We start from the raw sequence: 19662 nt of genomic DNA, 5'->3' as shown, positions 1-19662 counted from the left end.
AATCAAGGCTGTTCTTGTCATTCAGGTGAAATAAAAGCAAAGCAGGGCTGTTTTTGCTTATGGTGTTCAAATGCTTGCCACTCATGTGACAGGGAAATCAAAGCAAAGAAGTTTTTGTTTGCAGTGTTCAAATGCTTGCCACTCATGTGAAATAAAAGCAAAGCAGGCCGTTTTTTGGTGGCAGTGTTTAAATGCGGCGTTTAAGGTGAAAGGGATTTCTGTTTGGGGCCTTGAAATGCACCCCACATTGTGTAAGAAAGAGATCAGTACCAATCTTGAGACACTGTTGCGATTGTTGTGTTTGTATTAGAGAGAGAGAGAGAGAGAGAGAGAGAGAGAGAGAGAGAGAGAGAGAGAGAGAGTGTGTGTGTGTGTGTGTGTGTGTGTGTGTGTGTGTGTGTGTGTGTGTGTGTGTGTGTGTGTATAGAAAAGAGTGCAAGATAAGTGTTGGGCTAGCACGAGGGGTGACTGTATAGTTGAAGGTAAAAGTGGGTCAGTACGAGAGTAGGAACCTCGACTGCAGAACTTCTAATAGACCACCTAGAGGGGTCACCAGGGGTGACTGTACATAGTTGAAGGTAAAAGTGGGGCAGAGAGTGAAGGGAAGCCTTATTTGAGAAAGAGAAGGCAACTGGTGGGAGAAAGGAAGTAGGCATTGTCGGGTTGGAGGAGAGAAGGGAGAAAGTGGTAGCAGGAGGGAGGAGAGAAGAATTAGAAGGAAGGAGCGTAAGAATACTCGGGAAGGAGGGAGGAGGAATGGCAGGATGTAGTTGCAATTGTATAGAGGAGAAGAGGACATGCATGGAGAGATTTGAGGCATATTGAGGGTGAAGATAGAAGCCATGAAAGAATGAGGGACAGAGGGGAGAGAGAGAGATAAGGTGGGTGAGAGAGAAGGAAGGAAAATACATGTTGCATAGGAGAGAGAGATAGGGAGAGAGTTCAAAGAGAGAGAGAGAGACAGATGGTGAAGGGCTATAACACTGTGGGCAAGTTTTATTTTGGCAAGGTATGTTATGTTGATAATGGTGCAGTTCCCACGAGAAACAATGTACAGCTGTGCCGCCAATAGCATGTGATTTTCGGGATTGTTGCTGAAATGATGGGGGCAAAAGGAACACATTGAAATGTTGGTGTTTACTTATGTTGCATAATAAAGTGCAAAAGGGATGTGCTCATGTTATTTTGGTGACAGTGTGGACTTACCTTTAGTATTACGCAGAGTAAATGGCGTAAACTGCACAAAAGGTTTCTGTAGGGCGGGCCATGAGTGCATTAAACTGTGAGCGGTGGTTTAGAAAATAACTGCGGTTCGGGTTAGGGAGGGAGTTGATGAACTTGAAGGAAGATCACATTTGTAAAGAAACATTTAACAGTTCTAATGCAAAAAAACAAAATGGAATTTTTAGGGAGCTTTGTGTTTAAAGTTATGTTTATCTTTCACATTAAGAAGAAATAGAAAGAATATAACAGAGGGAAGAAAATCACCACTAAAAAACAAGAACAATGTTGTTTGCTGCTGACTGTGTGTTGCCACAGCACAGTCATTGACTAGCGTCCCCTAAGGTGATCCTATTGTGACAAACAAGGCAGAGAAGCATGAGCACCATGCACTCATGTTGTGCCTTGGAAAGGTTAGTTCAGTAGGCTGCGATGATCCAGAGGATGGAAGAAAAGCTGTAGATGTTCAAGTGGCTGGTGCTGATAGAGGAGGAACTAGAGTCAGTGCCGGTGCTAATCTGGAGGGACCACCAGAAGATGAGGCTGCAGATGTACTGAGGATGAATAGACAGTACGTGTTCACCATGTTTCCACCAGTCTCGGGAGGAAAGCTCAGGGGAAAAGTGCTTGCATTGAAACCAAGATGACATGGAGAAACACCAGTTCGATCCCCGGGTCCGCCCTTAGAAACCTCTGGGTATTAAGCGTGTTATAAATAACCTATCATATCATATGCCTTCACATTCTGAGCCTGGTGAGCTTGACGGTGCAGTTCATCTACCTAACCCAATGTACCCGGATTAGGTACTGTTTTAGACAATCGGTGCACAGTCTTTCAGACCTACATTTTATGAGCCTCACTGTAGTAACTTTCAACAGAAGGTGCACCGCCTTCACCTCCTTCAGAGCTTTGGTGATCTGACTTTCTGTAGGCTTCATCATTGTGTTTGCAAACCTTTTAGGGTTGGACAGGCAGAGGGAACCCAAACAACACTCTCATCCTTGGTGATTGTCTCCTGTTGCACTTTGTCTTCACTGGGGTGTCCCAGACTGATGCCGTATTATGCTGTACTGACATGGGGCCTCATTACCAGTATGGAGGTAGTCATGGTGCTATTTGCAACATGACTACCTCCCATACCGGTACCGTGTCCAGTTTGGTGAGATGGGGACTTACCGGTCCAGTCCTACCTTGGCGGGACCGGTAAGTCCCCATTCACCAAACCATTCCCCATTCCCATTTCAGACCCCAGAGGGCTCAATGGGAAGGGGGAAGTAGCTAATAACTGTACCACAATTTGCAGTACCGTTTTTGGTTCTGATTTCCCTTAGCGGGTCCCGGTAAAACCAGGCATTAAGGAAGGGACCCGCTAAGGGAACTCGTAGTAGGGCGCAAAGGAATTACCGGCACCGATGTCCTTAATGGTGCCCGGTATTCCTTTGCGCCCTACTCAGGAATGAGGTCCATGGTGTTCAATTGGAGCAGTGAGGGAAAACATGAATGAAATAAATGACAAGAGATAGCAAACAAAAAAGAGAAAATAATTACAACTATACCATACAAACAATACACAACACAAAGAAGTTAAGGAAAGCAATAAAGAAGGGGAGAAATGATGGGAAAACGGTTTTAAAAGACTTAGGAAAAATAGCAGTCAGGAGCGCATGGATGCGAATACAGGAGGAGAAATGTACATGCAGGCTGTGTGGGGGATGTAACTAAGTTAGGGTCAGCCAGGCACGTTTTGACCTCTTGTCATGTATTATTAAACACTTATGTCCTTTACTATGGGAAACAGGTAGAGACTTGGATAGCATCAAGAACGAGTGCTTCTGATTGTGGGGTATATCTGGCAACAGTTTCCCCATGGTGCTGGCTACCATTAGAGTGTGGTTGTTGGCAGAGGCAAAACTTTCCTTTTATTCATATCTATGCAATACACGTGGCAACCTGTTTCCTGTAATAGGTCACAGTCGATTTAAGGGACTTTTAATTTTGTCATTAATTGCAATAGCCCCGCCCCCCAGAACATTCACCTAGTATATGAGTAATAGTTATGACCTGTCAGCTTTCCATGGTCTTTTGATTTTGAATTCAGGGATATTGAAGCAATTATCCGTAATCCAAGCCTGTCAAGAGCACCAGGCCCTAAAACGCGTTGTAATGGGATTCTTAAATCTGATCCCACTTTTTGGGCCCCACTTTTATTTAATGTGTTTAGTTTTGTTTGTTTGTTTGTTTGTTTGTTTTATTCATTTATAATGCACACCAGACACAAGGGTAATGGGGCGCAGCAGTACAGGATATTATCCTCCAATGAGAAGGGCTAATTTACCTTTATCTATTAGCTCATCGATTTGAGCTTTCAGATCAATGAGAGCGGTCTCGGTTCCATGTTGTGGATGGAATCCAGACTGTCTTACATCTAAGAGCTTGTGACATTCTAGGAATTGTTGGATTTGTGTATTAGCAATCTTGTCTAAGATTTTTAATAGAAAGGGGACTGTCGTGATGGGGCGGTAGTTGGTAGGAATGAGGGGGTCTAAGGATTGTTTTTTTAGCAGTGGCAGTACCCAAGATTGTTTCAGGTTGGACGGCACAATGCCTGAGGTGGAGGAGGACTTTACAAGTTTAGTTATGAAGGGAGAAAGTTCTCTCGGGGCATCTTTTATAAGTTGTGTGGGGCACTAGTCGCCTTGGCAGTTGGAAGGCTTGAGAGAGAGGATGACTTTCTCCACTTCTCGGACGGATGTTTTTGCAAATCTAAATTGGGTTGAATGTTTTGGTCCATAGGGGGAGGGTTAGTGTTGGTTATAGTGGTTGATTAAGGGCTGCTTTCTTAAGCAATATTTTTTTTTGGAGCATGGTAAGTTTGTTGGCTAGAGCTTGTTGTATCTCTCTGCACCAGGCTTTGTCTTCTATGCATATATCTGGGTTGGGAATAGGCAACTCTAGATAGCAAACAGCTTGCTCATACTTGAGTTGGCTGAGGAGATACGTTTGTTATATGAGTTGCGTTTGGCCAAGATAATTTTGTTTTTGTATTGTGAGGAAATATCTATGAGTTTGTTTTTATTGTCATCTGATGGGGTAAGTCTCCAAGTGGATTCACAACTTCTTTTCGGTTGACGGAGATCTTTGAGTTCGCGGGTGAACCATTTGTTAAGGTGGACTTTAGGTTTACTTGGTCTACATTTTAGAGGGGCAACGTTGTCAAGGGTGATTTGTATAATTTTATTATATTTTTCTACGAGCATCTTTGGGTCAAGGTGTTCATTAAGTTGGTTTAGGGTGGGTAGAATGGCAGGAATTACTTTATCCTTACTGATACTGTTTTTGTTCCTGGTAGGGCATGAAGGTGCCATGTTGGCTGCAGGAATTGGCTTAGTGGTAAATAAGTCATAGGTTATCAAGTAATGGTCTGTCCATAGTTGTGGGGAGATGGAGGTAATGGAAGCAGAACAGTTATGTTCTGCAAACCAGTCGAGGGTTCTCCCCTTATTATGGGTGGGTTCCATAATTTTTTGAGTAAGTCCTAATTCAGTGAGGATATTAGCCACATTGACGGCCTGTTTGTCTGAGGGGTCATTATAACCTAGATTAAAGTCTCCAAGAATCAGAAGTTGAGTGGAGGTTTTGAGATTGGAGGATAATTGACAGCTAATGTCTTCTTCAAAAGTACCCACAGTACCGGGAGGCCTATAAATAAGGTGGATAGTCAGGGTCTGGGAGTTGTAAAGTGGGAGTGTGATAGAGCATACTTTGCAGGAGTTTAAGTCTGAAATAGAGGTGGTTCTCATGTTAAGGCTGATTTTGGTAATGATGGCAATGCCACCACCTCGCATGTTGTTTCTATCTTGTCTCAAGGTATAGCCTTCTGGGATTGCTAGAGATAATAGGGGTCCGGCTGCCTCGTGCAACCAGGTCTCTGTAATGGCGAGGAAGTCCAACTCATTAGCCAGTATATAGGCATGTGCTTAGATGCATGTGTGGGCTAAATGCAGCAATCAAATGGCAGGGCACAGATGGGCTAAATGCAACAATTAAATGGCTGTGTACAGATGGGCTAAATGCGACAATCAAATGTGAGGCACAAATGGGCTAACTGTAACAATCAAATGGCAGGGCACAAATGGGCTAAATGCAACAATCACATGGCAGGGCACAAATGGGCTGAAAGCAACAATCAAATGACAGGGCACAAATGGGCTGAAATCAACAATCAAATGGCAGGGCACAAATGGGCTAAATGCGGCAATCAAATGTAAGGCACAAATGGCCTAGATGCAACAATCAAATGGTAGGGCACAAATGGGCTAAATGCAACAATGAAATGGCAGGGCACAAATGGGCTACGTGCAACAATCAAATGACAGGGCACAAGTGGACTATGTAAATAATGGTAGTAGGTCCAAGTGGTTGCAGGTGCCTTAGGGTACATAGGTAACTGCTTGAGTGCTGAAGTTGCTGAGGTACAGTGGCAATAGCAGGCTAGTGCTAGTTCTTGACAGGTGGGAAATACCACAACAATTGTATCCATCTTTAAAAAGAATGATAAGCATAACCTCCTTAACTATAGACCGATTACAGTTTTGGACAGAGTCTGAAATCTTCACGTCCCTGGTGTTGATTGAATTATCATCCTGGGCCACTTCAGTGGGTCTGCATAAACCAAACCAAATTGGTCTTCAGTACGAGAGTAGGAACCTCGACTGCAGGACTTCTAATAGACCACCAAGAGCAGTCTGTTTTGCAAAAATGTACCTCAGTAATCCACTCTTTTTCTAGCGACCTATTACTGGCTTTTGATAAAATGGACAGAATATAGCTGTGGACTAAACTTATGAAATGGGGTATTCTGCCTAATTTGTTGGCCATATTGATTCAATTGCACTCTAGTCAGCAAGGTAATCTGACCTGTCAAATTGATACATTTATCGGGCTGCACCACGGCTGTGTGATGGCGCCATTATTATTTAACATCTACTTATCTGAAATAGGATATGAACTTGATGACTCTACGTTTATCTCCCCTATTGTGTTTGAGTGAACATTGTTCTGGCTAACATATGCTGATAGCTAATAGCTCCATGGCTGCCTCCAAACTCGTAATGAGGCCCTTTGAATTATGCGCTGCTAAGAACAGACTCATTGTAAATCCTGCAAGGTCCACGTTATTAGTGTTTGGTCTTCGCAAAAAAGGACCAAGCATAAATCGGAAGCTGAAATCACTTAGAATAGAAGAGGTCCATTATATACAATACCTAGCGTTTAGCATCCATGGTATTCAATTGAAACAAAGCTTTACTTAACATCTCATTATTAAAGCTAAACACATGCTATGCCAAATTAAAGCTCTTCATTTTCGATTTGGGAGGTTCTCACTCGAGCCCATGAAGAAATGATATGAATTTAAGGTAATCCCAGCCTTATAATCTGGTTTGGAAGTGCACCATCAGTTAAATAATATACATTTTGATCTTATTGGACGAAATATTGTTGAAGGACAAGACAAAAATGCACTACTAAATTTGTGTAGAGGGCTTATAGAGCACTAGATACTCAGACTTCTAATTGTGATTACTTATTCATGTATTAGATTCGATTCTGTTGAACATGATTAACACTTATAGAAAATCATATGAAAATCTAGTTTATCTATAAAAAACAATCACAATATGTTGTGTCAATACATCCATGCATACCATATTCATTTTGAACTATATTGTTACACGCCAAAAATAGCGTGAATTTTCACAAAAATAGAAAACTATTTGTCTGTCGACACTTGTTTCAAGCAGTGCTTGTTGGCGTATCATCTGTGCCAAAACCTGCAACCGTCATCATCAGGACAGGTAAATTACTAGTTAGTGGACAGCATTCCTGTTTGTATGTTGGTGTTCAAAAGATGCCTATAACAGAAAAATAATGAAACCTTTGTTTTAGGAAAGTCCTGTCTGTACACAATATTTCAGAGATGACTTTATCATATAACATTCATTACCAATTAAATACATTCTCATATCAGAGTGCATACCTTTCACTGCTGGTGTGCACTTAGTTTAAGTGATTTGGAGTCTGCCTTCGTACGTTCGGACTGTATATCATCACAGGCTGTAGACAAAAGATACAGGGGTAGAAGTAATGAGGAGTTTGGGAAAACCTCTTGTTTATTCAAAATACATAGCCTATCTTTAAGGCTCTCTCACCTGTCATCTGCTGTTGAAAGCCGCTTATGGGCATGAACTCATCGGGGATACCTGAAGATCACCCAGCTCTTTTTATTAGCTGGGTGACCTCTTTACTCATGATAGCGGAGAGTCTAATGTATATATTTCAAAAGACATATTGTCTCGTGGTGAGGAAACTATCAAAGGTTCTTAACGTGCATGCTGTTCTATCTCTAGTGCTGTGCTGACCTGGCGTCAAGTCCATGAATGCAGTGAACCTACTTCCTTATCGCAGTAGATGGAAAAAGAAAGAGGGCGGTGGCGCTTAGCTGCCATAGCTCCGAAATGGAAACATTTTGTTCAATTGACAATGCTATTGTTGAGGATGAGGTGGTACAATCCCACTCCCCTCACCATTACCACTGTATCTAAACCACATGTAAGCTAAGGGGGGAGAGACCCCACCACCACGGTACCTGATTGCATGATGTAACATAGAAATGTACCTATAACACCTAACCCACAGCCTACTAATGAATGCCATTTTGTATCAGAGCAGGCGCTATCTTTTTTACTATGCCCAGAAATCATCCCTCTGCAAAACCCAGCTCTCCCCATTCCCAGCGCCTCACACAGCACAGAGAGCCCAAACCCCCACCACCTCCCTGCCTTGCTAGCTCTGTGCAAAACTTCTTCTTACGGAAAACCATTCATTTACTGTTGCAATTGTCCTGCATCACTTCCCTATATTATGCTCTCTGCAGAGCGTAAGATCATAGCCAGCCTCCAACACAAGCACCCATACATCTCCACTAAACTGCCCATGCCCTTTCAACCCCTACCTGGCCAAGTCCCACAAATCCTCGGCCCCTCACCCCCCTTCATGCTGTGACTCAACAGACCACCTCACGTAGGCCATTCCAGAACACCCACCACAGGCTTAATCCTAAAACAGCAGTATATCCTCTTAACAGCAACACATGTCTACCTATATTAGGAGAATTCAAGCAAAGCAGATGGCAGGTCAATCCTCTGGGGTGGGCATATGGGTGCTGGGATAAAGGGATCAAAGAGAACCTGCAGTGAAAAGGTTGTAATGCCAATATATTAGCTCATTAGACCTGACTTCCTCTATGCATGAAAGGTTTAATGTGGGTCATTATTTTCGTATTATCAGTTCATGTTGTTTAGTTTAGTTAGATAGTTGCACCTCACACCCGACCTGACCTTCACACTGCAGAGATGAGCCCCACAGACCCACATGTGCCGGGAGCGACTGGGAGCGACGACCAATTTGAATCCCGCATCCTTTATAGTATCAAATGTGCCATAGGACTCCCCCCAATCCGATGCTAGAAATTGCACCTTATATGTGCACCTTATATGTAACGTCATCGATGATGCTGTGTGGCTTTTTAATGTGCTGCCCGTGTATTGTTTGGCAGAGCGCTCTCGGGTAGTAGAGTTCTTTGGTTGCAATTTTTACTTTATATAAATCTTTTTTCTCCTTGCAATTCATCTAATAGTCTAATTCCCTAATGGGGTGCATCCATTATTTTGGTCTATTGGAAATCATGTGTGTTTAGGGTGCCCGCCTTCACTATGTGTCCCACATTTCTAAATCATATGTGGACAAGATGTTAATTTAAAACGGAATGCTCCATCCCATAGCTTGCATATCAAAAGGTGTGTATTTAGCAGTGAGGTCTCTTATTTGCCTAGCAAATTAATTGAAATAGAAAGATGCATATTTCATATGCCTTAGCATTTAGGAGTGGGATCTATGTGTTGCCTCTACGATTCATGGGCCTGTAAGGCACACTGATGCATATTTTATGAGGCTTAGCATATAATGTATGTAGCCCACAATGGGGTACCCACTTAATGGCGGATGAAAACCGTGCCCATGGTAGCAAAAGAGTTCCAGGTTGTATATTGTATATACAAAATGTGTGCCTAACCTTCTTTGCTGAACCTAACCTCTGGAGCAAAAATGGTATCAATGAGGGGAATGAACCTGCCCCAACAGCAAAAAGACAGGGGTCCATCCACCAGAGCAGAAACTGAGATCATAAACAGCACTGGACTAAAAGGGAGCTCTTGCTTCATCCCTCCTAACCAAGCCTGCCTTCCTCAGTCAGAAGCCTTTGAGAACATAGTTATCCGACTGTTTCTATAAGCAGCCAAGTAACATAATTTCACCAAAGGCAACTTGACTACAGACGAATTAAATAGTCTACAAAATCTACATAATAGATGAGACATAACTATGAAACTGGCCGATAAAGGTGGCGGTATATTTATTCGTAACAGCAATGATTATGACAAATAGTGTCAATGTTTGCTCACAGATGTCACAGCCTATTAACAACTTGACAGGGATCCAACAACAAGGTTGAACAAGGATATTGCCAGTCTAACCAATCACCCTGAAAAAGAAGGCTGGCTATGCAACAAAGAATCACAGTTCTTAAAAAAACAAACTGCAGCCTTTTACACCATCCCCAAAATTCACAAATACCTGATACAACCACCAGTTTGACTGATAATATTGGCTATCGATTCACTGCTAGAAGCCCTCTCAGTCTACGTAGAACATTTCCTCAAACCGTTTGTATCTAAGATGCCTTTGTACGTGAAAGACTCTACAGACATGATCAAGATATGAGATGCCATTCAGGTTCAAGACACAGCTATACTTGTCACCATGGATGTAGAGGCACTCTACACCTCAATCCCACAACTAGACAGCTTCCAAGTGCTAAGATCTGTTTTGGATCCAAATAGGTACCCTGAAGAACCACCCACTAATTTAATTCTCAAATGTGCTAGAATTGCTATGATAGAGCATTTCTTTCTCTTTAAAAAAAAACAGATGTATATCCAAAACAAAACGGTAAGCATGGGGGTCAATTTTGCCCCTGATGTGGGCAATCTATACATGGCACATTTTGAAACGAAGTTTATTACTTCAGGTATTAGTCGTTTCACCAATTACATCCTGATATGGAAAAGATACATTGATGATGCATTTCTCATTTGGGGAGGCATAGCTGTTGAACTAGTAGAGTTTCACCATTGTATTCATGGGAGTGATAAGAACATCAAGTTCACTGTAGAATTGAACATAGAGTCAATGAACTTTCAAGACCTCAAGATTCATAAAAACAGGAAAAGCCTATGTACCACACTATTAAGTAAACCTAGAGATAAAAATAGCCTTTTACACTGCACTAGTTGGTTTTTAGTCCTTCCGGATTGGAATCCGGAAGGACTAAAAACTAACTTACCCACCAGTCAATTCCTGAGAATCCGGCGAAATCGTTCTGTGAAAAGAGTGTCTGAAAGACATGTAGAACAACTAAAACATAGACTCATTTCGAGAGGGCATTCATGCAAACTAGTCAAGAACAATTACAAACGAGCAACCAACACCCACAGGGAAGTATGCTTGAGCGCAAACAAAAAGACCCCTGCAGACAGACTTACGTGTGTTAAGACCTTTAGCCCCATCAGTAATGCCATTAAGAATATTATTCATAAACATTGGCATTTAGTCAAACACAGTGGCACTTTATTAAAAAAAACATGGTTGCATTCAACAAAAACTACAACCTGAACCAAAAACTAGTACACACATATAGGTCTGCAGGAGAAGAAATAACTGTATGTGACCTCTGAGGTTTACCCCTCATCACGGGACACTACAAATGTATTTATTTGCTTATTTATTTGCTTAGTTAAAGTGCGCCAGAGCCCGCAGGCATTGGGCCGCATAAGGAAGGGAACAGAAAGTGTGTTAGGAAGCTAAAGAAATGTACTTGGCAAATAAAACCCTCTTTAGTCTCTTCCTAAAGATGGTTAGATTGCTCTCAATACAGAAGTCCTTCGGGAGGTTAATCCATATCAGAACTGCCTGCGTCGCAAAGAATCTGCCCATACCTCTCACTTGTTTGCTGTTAGGAACAGTCAGCCGTATAGCATTGGTAGTTTTCTCATGTTTGGATACACTGCAGACCCCCTCCTTCACCAGAGGAGCAGGAGCTCCCCCGGACCCTGCAGGAGCAGTGGTCTCCCTTTCCTGGATCCATCCTGAATTGCCCTCGAATTCGGGTAAGAATCATTATTCCGTGCGAGATTCGTTTTTTCTCGCTGCTAATTGCACCAGTGATCCGCCGACCTGCAAGAATATCTACACAGCCTGCATGTTTTAAACTTGATGCCAACAGCTGCTGTGTTTGCCCCTGCCACCATTAGCCACCACGAGGTTTTTACACTTCCAAGATGGCCGCCCGCCATGTCTCAAGGAACCCCAGTGCCTAACTGAGCACAGCCGACTGTCCTCGCATCCGATTGGCCATGAGCCACCTTAAGCAGCCTATCGCCAGCCGGTAGGTGAAGCCGGCCCACTCCCAGGATAATAAGGCCAATACCTGTCTTCACCTGTCCTCAGCCTTCCTCGCCGTTCGCCCGGACCCCCTGCCGGATTCCAGACCAACCTCAACGGTAAACGCCACTTCGCTTTTAAATTGAACTGCCTAGACTCTGGAAAAGGCTTTGTTACCACAAGCTACTTATTGCCACTCTCGTGCACTCAGGCCTTATTGCATGCTGTATCTGTGCCCAAAGTTGCTGCCATTTCCAGTACATAGGTGCTCAGTCGTATTTAGACTATTGTGTCGCTAGTCATCCCTGTAACATATAACTGCACTGTGCCTCACTGCTGCTCGGCTACCCTATGCAATTCTAGTTGCCATTTTTAACCGCATTGTGACCATCTGCTCTGTTCTGCTGATCTGCTCACCAATTGCCTCTAGATCTGTTGACCTGCAGCCCAATGTGTCCCCGCTCAACATACTTTTATAGCCACTAAACTCAATGTTGTGCTTAATCTGCTCTAAGTGCTATTCTGAAGTTAGGGGTTATTCTGATTCTAGGTGTTATCTTATTCTAAGTGTTACTCTGAACCTAGGTGCTATTCCCAATCCAGGCGCTATTCTGAATACATGCTACTCTGATCCAAGATGTTAATTGGTACACTGGCGCAATTCTAAACCTAATGCTGTGCTAATTGACAAACGCTTACTATGACCACTTTGCTTACCTGTACCTGAGTCAGATGCCAATCTGCAACCTTGCACTACATGGATTAGGTAGTATTCGGCTACTCCAAGCAGGCCGGACTGTCCACTGCTAGATTTCGACCCTAGAAAGGACACACACTGCACCTTACCCCCCTCACACAATGTTCCTCCCGGGCCTTTACTCTATACTACTGAGAACCATTCTCCACATCACCAATTCCGCATGCCTGCCCAGCTCACCCGTTAACTTGACCAGCCTAGGCACCGCATCACCCACCCTCACAGAGCCCAGCACCACAATCATGCTTACCCTACTCGCTCCCCCATGCCTTTCAGACAGGCTGACCAGATTATGATCCAGACTTCCCAAAATACACGAGCCTAGAGCCAGGGACTCCACACAATCCATACTCACACACCGAACATCCATTAGCTCCTGCCCTAACCTTACGCTAAAAAAACCCGAACCTAAACCCGTCAACTCCACTACAACCAACAATAGAGCGCTCAGCACAGCTACCACCCCCACCCCTGCCAAAGCCAAAACCCTACCTATAAAAGGTGCCCTCATCAACGCACGCTCCATGATTGCCCATGCCACGGACATCGCTGATCTCATTTTAGCTGAAGATCTAGACTTCCTAGCCATAACAGAGTTCTGGCTTCATGCAGCCGCAGGCCCAGCCCTTTCGCTAGCCATCCCCACTGACTACACCATCATCCGAGCTGACAGAACTGAAGCTAAAGGCGGTGGTTTGGCCATCATTGCCAAGACCCACCTTAACATCAGACTCAACTCCGCCACACACCTCCCATCATGTGAATCACTTACAGCCAAACTACCCATCGCTAACTCCCAAACAATATCCATTCACTTACTATACAGACCGAATGCCATCCTTACCGACAACCTAAAAAACTCCTCACAATGCCTTCTCTTAGGAGACTTCAATTTAGGCTACAAAGACCCCAAAGACAATCAAGCCACTCTCATCAGTAACACCCTGTCTGAACTAGGCTTCACACAAAAAGTAACCAGCCCCACCCATAACAAAGGGAGAACCCTTGATTGGATAGCAGACTATAACTGTGCCGTATCGATCACTAACAACACTCCCCAATCCTGGACCGACCACCACCTCCTCTCCTTCTCACTTGAGGCCTCAAGCCCTACAACCAACATGGCACTAGCCCCAGCCATCCACACGAGAAGCAAAAAAAATATTACAGTAGAAAAACTGATCCCACTCATTCTTCCTACACTAAGCCAACTCCAAGACTCTAATCCCTATGACCTCGTAGAAGGCTATAACAACACCATGCGCATAGCCTTAGACGCCATTGCACCATTGAAACTTAGAAAATCCAAACCAAAAAAGCACCTCAACCAATGGTTCTCCAGCCATCCTAAAACCCTTAGATTGGAAAAGAGTAAACTGGAACAAGTCTGGAGACAATCTCCGACTGACCACAACAAACTATTGCTTAACAAAATAACGGCCAACTATAAAAAAGAAATCATAGCGGCCAAACAAGAATCCTATAACCAGAGAATCTCCCAATCCAACTCCAGCTCCAGAGAATTATTTACTATCCTGAAAGAATTGGAAACCCCGGTAACAATCCCAGATACTTGCGTTAAAAACAAACAATGGTGCACCAGTGTCCAAAATGCACTAAACAACAAAGTCACTGGCCTTCAAACAAAAATTAAAAATAAGAAAGACTCCCTCACCAATCTTACCAACCCCATCAACGCCCACTCGAGCCCTCAACCCTCACACCACACACCTAACACTGCTCGCTTCAGCTTTTCCAAAGTCTCTTCCCTCGAAGTAGAAAAAATAATTCTTGGCCTTAAACCCTCCAACTGCAAAGGTGACCTCTGCCCCCCACAAATCATTAAAGACGTGGCACGAGACCTCTCGCCATTCATCACCAGACTCATCAATGCCTCTTTTTCCTCAGGAACAGTCCCCAGTAACCTTAAAGAGTCCTGGGTCCTCTCTCTCCTCAAAAAACCCTCCCTTGAACCGTCCATCCCAACCAACTACAGACCGATTACCACCGTCCCATTCCTGCTCAAGATACTAGACAAGACAGCATACCAACAAATTCAAAAGTATCTTGAAACCAACCACCTTCTAGGAATAAGACAATCCGGCTTCAGACCCCAACATGGAACTGAAACAGCCCTGATAGATCTGAAAGCCCAAATAGACGTCCTTAGAGATAACGGGAAAACTGCATTACTACTCCTGCTAGACCTCTCTGCGGCGTTTGACCTAGTTGACCATAAAATCCTATGTAATCATTTAGACTCAGCTGCCCACTTTTCACAAGAAGCCATCAGTTGGATTGAGTCATTCCTCAACAACAGATCCATGCGAGTCTTCTCCTCCTCTGCCGCCGCCGAACCCATCCCCATTACATGTGGAGTCCCACAGGGCTCGTGCGTCTCCCCCACTCTGTACAACGTGTTCACAAAGCCCCTGTTTGATGATCTAGATGGCCTGGGTATCACCTACACTAACTACGCCGATGATACACAGATCCTCATCCCGTTGACGGGAGATTACAACCAGGATTTGGCCTTGGTGAACAGGGTGTATCTCATCATCCAGGCATGGATGGCTTCACACAGTCTATGCCTGAATGATGACAAAACTGAACTCATCATCCTTGGTTCCACGTCCAACCTAACCAAACTCGACCACAATTATGCCAACTTCATCATAGATGGGAATCTAATCAAGGTTTCGAAAGAAGTAAAAACCCTAGGAATATACCTCGACTCCTCCCTAACCTTCCACAAACAGGTTAGCTCGATGGCATCCTCTACGGCCTACACATGTAAGCTCATAAGAGCAGCCAAACCCTTCCTCTCCACCCACAGCTGCACTACACTAGCCAGAGCATTGGTATTATCCAAACTGGACTATTGTAACGCCCTCTACATAGGAGCCACCAAACAAATCACCAACAAAATTCAGACACTACAAAACAACGCCCTTAGGGCAGCACTCAATATTCCCAGGAGGGAACACATTTCCAATATCAGGAAATCCCATAACTGGCTCAGCACAACAGACAAAATCCTGCTTAAAGTAGCATCGCTCACCCACAAATGCCTGAATAATGCTGCCCCATGCTATCTGGCAGACAGAATATGCAAACACACCCCCATCAGACCCACCAGAACCTCCAATGCTAATCTGCTCACCGTCCCCAGGTTTAAACGCACTAAAATGGGTGGCAACAGCTTCCAGGTGAAAGCACCTCAACACTGGAACTCCCTACCAACATCGCTCAGAACTCCCCAACCTTACTCACTTTTTAGACGCAACTACATCCATTGGTTAAAGAACACGAACCACTAACACCTCTAACACCACACGGCTGCTCTCCGCGTTGCATGCTTTAAGAGAATCTGTAAATTTGTAATACTAAACTTGTATATATTTGTAATTCTTTAAATACATCTACTGCATTCTCTCCTGCCAAACTGTACACATGTTCCTTCATCGTCACACTGTAATTATGTAATGTAAAGTATAATTATGTAAAGTATAAGCATCCTGTAACCAAGCTTTAAATCACCTTACTGCTCATGCGCCCTCATATCCTCGGGTCTGGTGCGCAATACAAATGAATAAACTAAACTAAACTAAACTAAACTGATAAGATCTTTCAAGTATCCAGGAGCTTGTCCGTACAAGCATATATGTACAATAGTAAAATCTTTGTAGGGAATTCTAGCCTCTACAGGGATTCAATGTAGGTTTCTCCTGTGGATTGATATGTGCTCATGCCTTGGAACATTCTTCACAAAATGTACTGCATCATTTTGTACAATCTGGCGTTTGCCCAAGCTACCTTTACTGGCACCAGCTAACAGTACGCTACAGTAATCATTCCTGGGCATGATTAAGGCACAGGCAAATGTGGTACAATTGGCTTCTGAAACATAAGGCTTTCCCAGTCAGAGTAATATCAAATAATATTGCGTTTTACTGATGATATTTTGTACATGAACATCTGAACTCAGAGATGCTTCAATAACCACCCCTAAAGTTTTCACTTTGGCTACTATAATAATACAATGGTTATCTATAAGAAATCCAGAGTATTTATTGTCTAGTTTTTGGTGCACTTGTGATGATACAAACATCAAAAGCTCAGTCTTTGCAGCATTCAAGCATATGCCATTTTTTGTCATCCAGTTTTTAATGGATGTGTAAATCAAAGAGATTCTCTTGGCATCACTTTCATAGTTACCACTTAACTCAGTGACGAGCTGGGTATCATCCGTGTAGTTCGAAAAAAGCACTCCAAAGTTAGTCAAAAGGTCACATAGTGGGTGACAGCATATATTAAAAAGGGCACATGATAAACATGCGCCCTGTGGCATTTCATAGCCCAAGTGCTCAGGCTTAGAACATGTGTCTCCCCAAACAATTTTAGACATTCTATTTTGAAGAAATGTTCTAAACCAAGTGACCGCGTCATCAGAACAGTTGCCAATATCCTTGAGTCTATCCAAGCCTATCATGGACCACAAGGTCAAAGGCTGCTGAAAGATCCAGTAACATCAGCAGTCCTGCCTTGCTGTTGTCCATGATTTTCAGCATTTCGTACTGTAAGTCCAATAATGCACTTTCCGTGCCTTGGAAAGACCTAAAGGGCAATTGCCTGGGATGGTATACTTCAGTCCCTTCCAGATGTTCTTGGAATTGTAGCTATCATATCCACGATTTTCATCAGGAAAAGTACATTTGTAACGGGCCTGTAATTTGTATACACCCTAAGGTCTGAACCTGCGTATAAGCGATTTTACTGATACATTCTTCAGAATTAGGTTGTCTTTGAAAGATGCATTAATAAAACAAACAAAAAAAGGGAGAACGAGTTAAATATTAGCTAGTATGATTTTAGATGGAAGGACCTCACCGCCACATGTAGTTGGTCAAATTTTGTTGAGAACCTTGCCCAGAGTTTTCTTGGTGAACGCCTGAAAAGTAAAAGGTGGACTATCCACCTTACTTAAAACCCCTATTTCTTGGGTGTCATTTTTGTAATCATCAAAGGCCATATTAGCCTCAATTTGCGCATAGGCTGCAGCGATCTTGTCTGCAAATGCTTTCTGTATCGCTTCACAACCCGCCTCAGTAGGTGTGAACTGGTGAAGCATTGCCTTAGGTTTTTCCAGTTCTCTGAAAATCTCAGAGCTTTCTGGAATAATGTTTTGATATGTTAATCTGGGAATCAAAATAATTTTTTTAGCCCATTATGATTTTTTTGCAGTATAATTTTTCCAGGGATTTCCATGTTTCTTTGTTTACTTGTGTTGGGTCTTTCTGCCATTTTCTGTCAGCTCTCCTTTTTTCTTATTTTCCAGCGGTTAGGGGCGGGTAGAACCAATGTTGATTGTTCGTTTTTTCTTAATACACTTGGATTTGATAGGCGCTACCCTGTCCAGAAAATGTGAGAAAACCTTCTCATATTCTAACACCAGAGAAACTGGCGAATCATTGTCTAATGTAGAATCCATAAGTCCCTTAAGGCATTGTTCTAGATCATCATAATTAATATTGCTATAGTTTCTACTGTTAACTTTTTGCAAAGCATTATTTTTCTGAGTTATGAAAGAAAGGAAGGTTATGTTATAAGTCACAAAGTAGTGGTCTGACCACATGCATGGTTTTACATCTAATGGGCTAGATTCCAGATTTCTTTTAGCCACCCAGTCACACATATTGCCTATATATTGCGTAGGTTCTTTGCTGAAATAAAAGTCAAATGAACGGCTTCAGTATCCTGTGGATTCCTGAGCCATTTGTTAAAGTCCCCTAGCACCAGAGTGGAATTATTGGGTGTGTGTAACAAGCACAGAGTTCCAGCCAATTCCTCATAAAAATGTGGGATGGCCTTGTGAGGGCGATATAAAAACACTATATTGCCACAATTGTTCGGGGTAGGCGTGGTTTTAAAAGATACAATTTCAAATCCCATACGTTTGTAATACATTTATATTTGTGTGTGCCAAAATGGTAACTCCACCACCCTTCATGTATTCTCTGTTTTTGCCCAAAAACATGTATCCCTCAAGTGTTTGCCAGCTAGATATTATGTCCACTGGAATCACGCAGCCATGTTTCAGTTAGACAGATAATGTCTACTTTTTGATCCAATCTGTAGTCCCATACATCTGTGGCATGTTTTTCTAGGGAATGGGTGTTGAGTAGTGTAACTTTCATCCGGTTACGACTTTTCCTTTTAGATATAACAATGTCCACATGAGTATCCAAGTCAGTACATTTATGAGAGCCGCAGTTAACTGTAATCGCAAGGCCCAGTTTGGCAGAGATAAAATCAGCATTGTTGCACGCTAACCGGAAACAAGAGGTAACTTGAGACATGGTGAAAAATGTTAACTCACTGACCACACTATAGAAAAAAACAGCAATAGTCAGAGGTGTAAATGACAAGGCAGGCGGTCAGCACCAGCACTTCTCTGTGCAGACTCATGCAGACTTGCTTGAACCAGACTCGCTGGCACTGATGCACCTGACCCCAAAATTAAAATGCACATGGAACTACAGCAACAAAGGGAGCTTTAGTTCTGTTCAAAGACATTTTTGGAATACAGCGGACTGTCCAAAATCAATAACTACAAAGAGGTGCGGTTCCTAAAGCACTTAGGTATTCAAAATATATTAAGAGTATACTGCAACTTGATTCACAGATTTAAAATGCAGCAACTGTGTCGCCTGTCAATCTACCAACACAAAACATGTTTTTGAACATGGACATATAAAGTGGGAACTTCGTACCCACACAAACTGAATCACCAAACATGGCATTTATATCATCCAATGCCGATGTAATCTACTATATGTGGGCAAGACCATCAGGCCAGTGAAACAGCGTATATCGGAGAACTGGTCATGCATTAGAAATAAAGTCCATGGCAAACCACTGGTTGAACACTACACCCAAAAGAAAATGCACAGATTAACATATGATTTGGTTTATTCTACAAACCATTAAACCACACCCTGAGGCTTGAATATGGCTGATCAGTTACTTAGATTGGAGCAACAATGGATCTATTACCTGAACACTGTAAATCAGGGTTTGAACATTTCGATACAGTGGAACCAACTAATATTCTCATAATTGTTTC

Source organism: Ambystoma mexicanum, chromosome 5p, assembly GCF_040938575.1.
Source record: "Ambystoma mexicanum isolate Mex_15411 chromosome 5p, UKY_AmexF1_1, whole genome shotgun sequence".
NCBI classification, from domain to species: domain Eukaryota; kingdom Metazoa; phylum Chordata; class Amphibia; order Caudata; family Ambystomatidae; genus Ambystoma; species Ambystoma mexicanum.
This window is presented reverse-complemented; position numbering follows the sequence as displayed.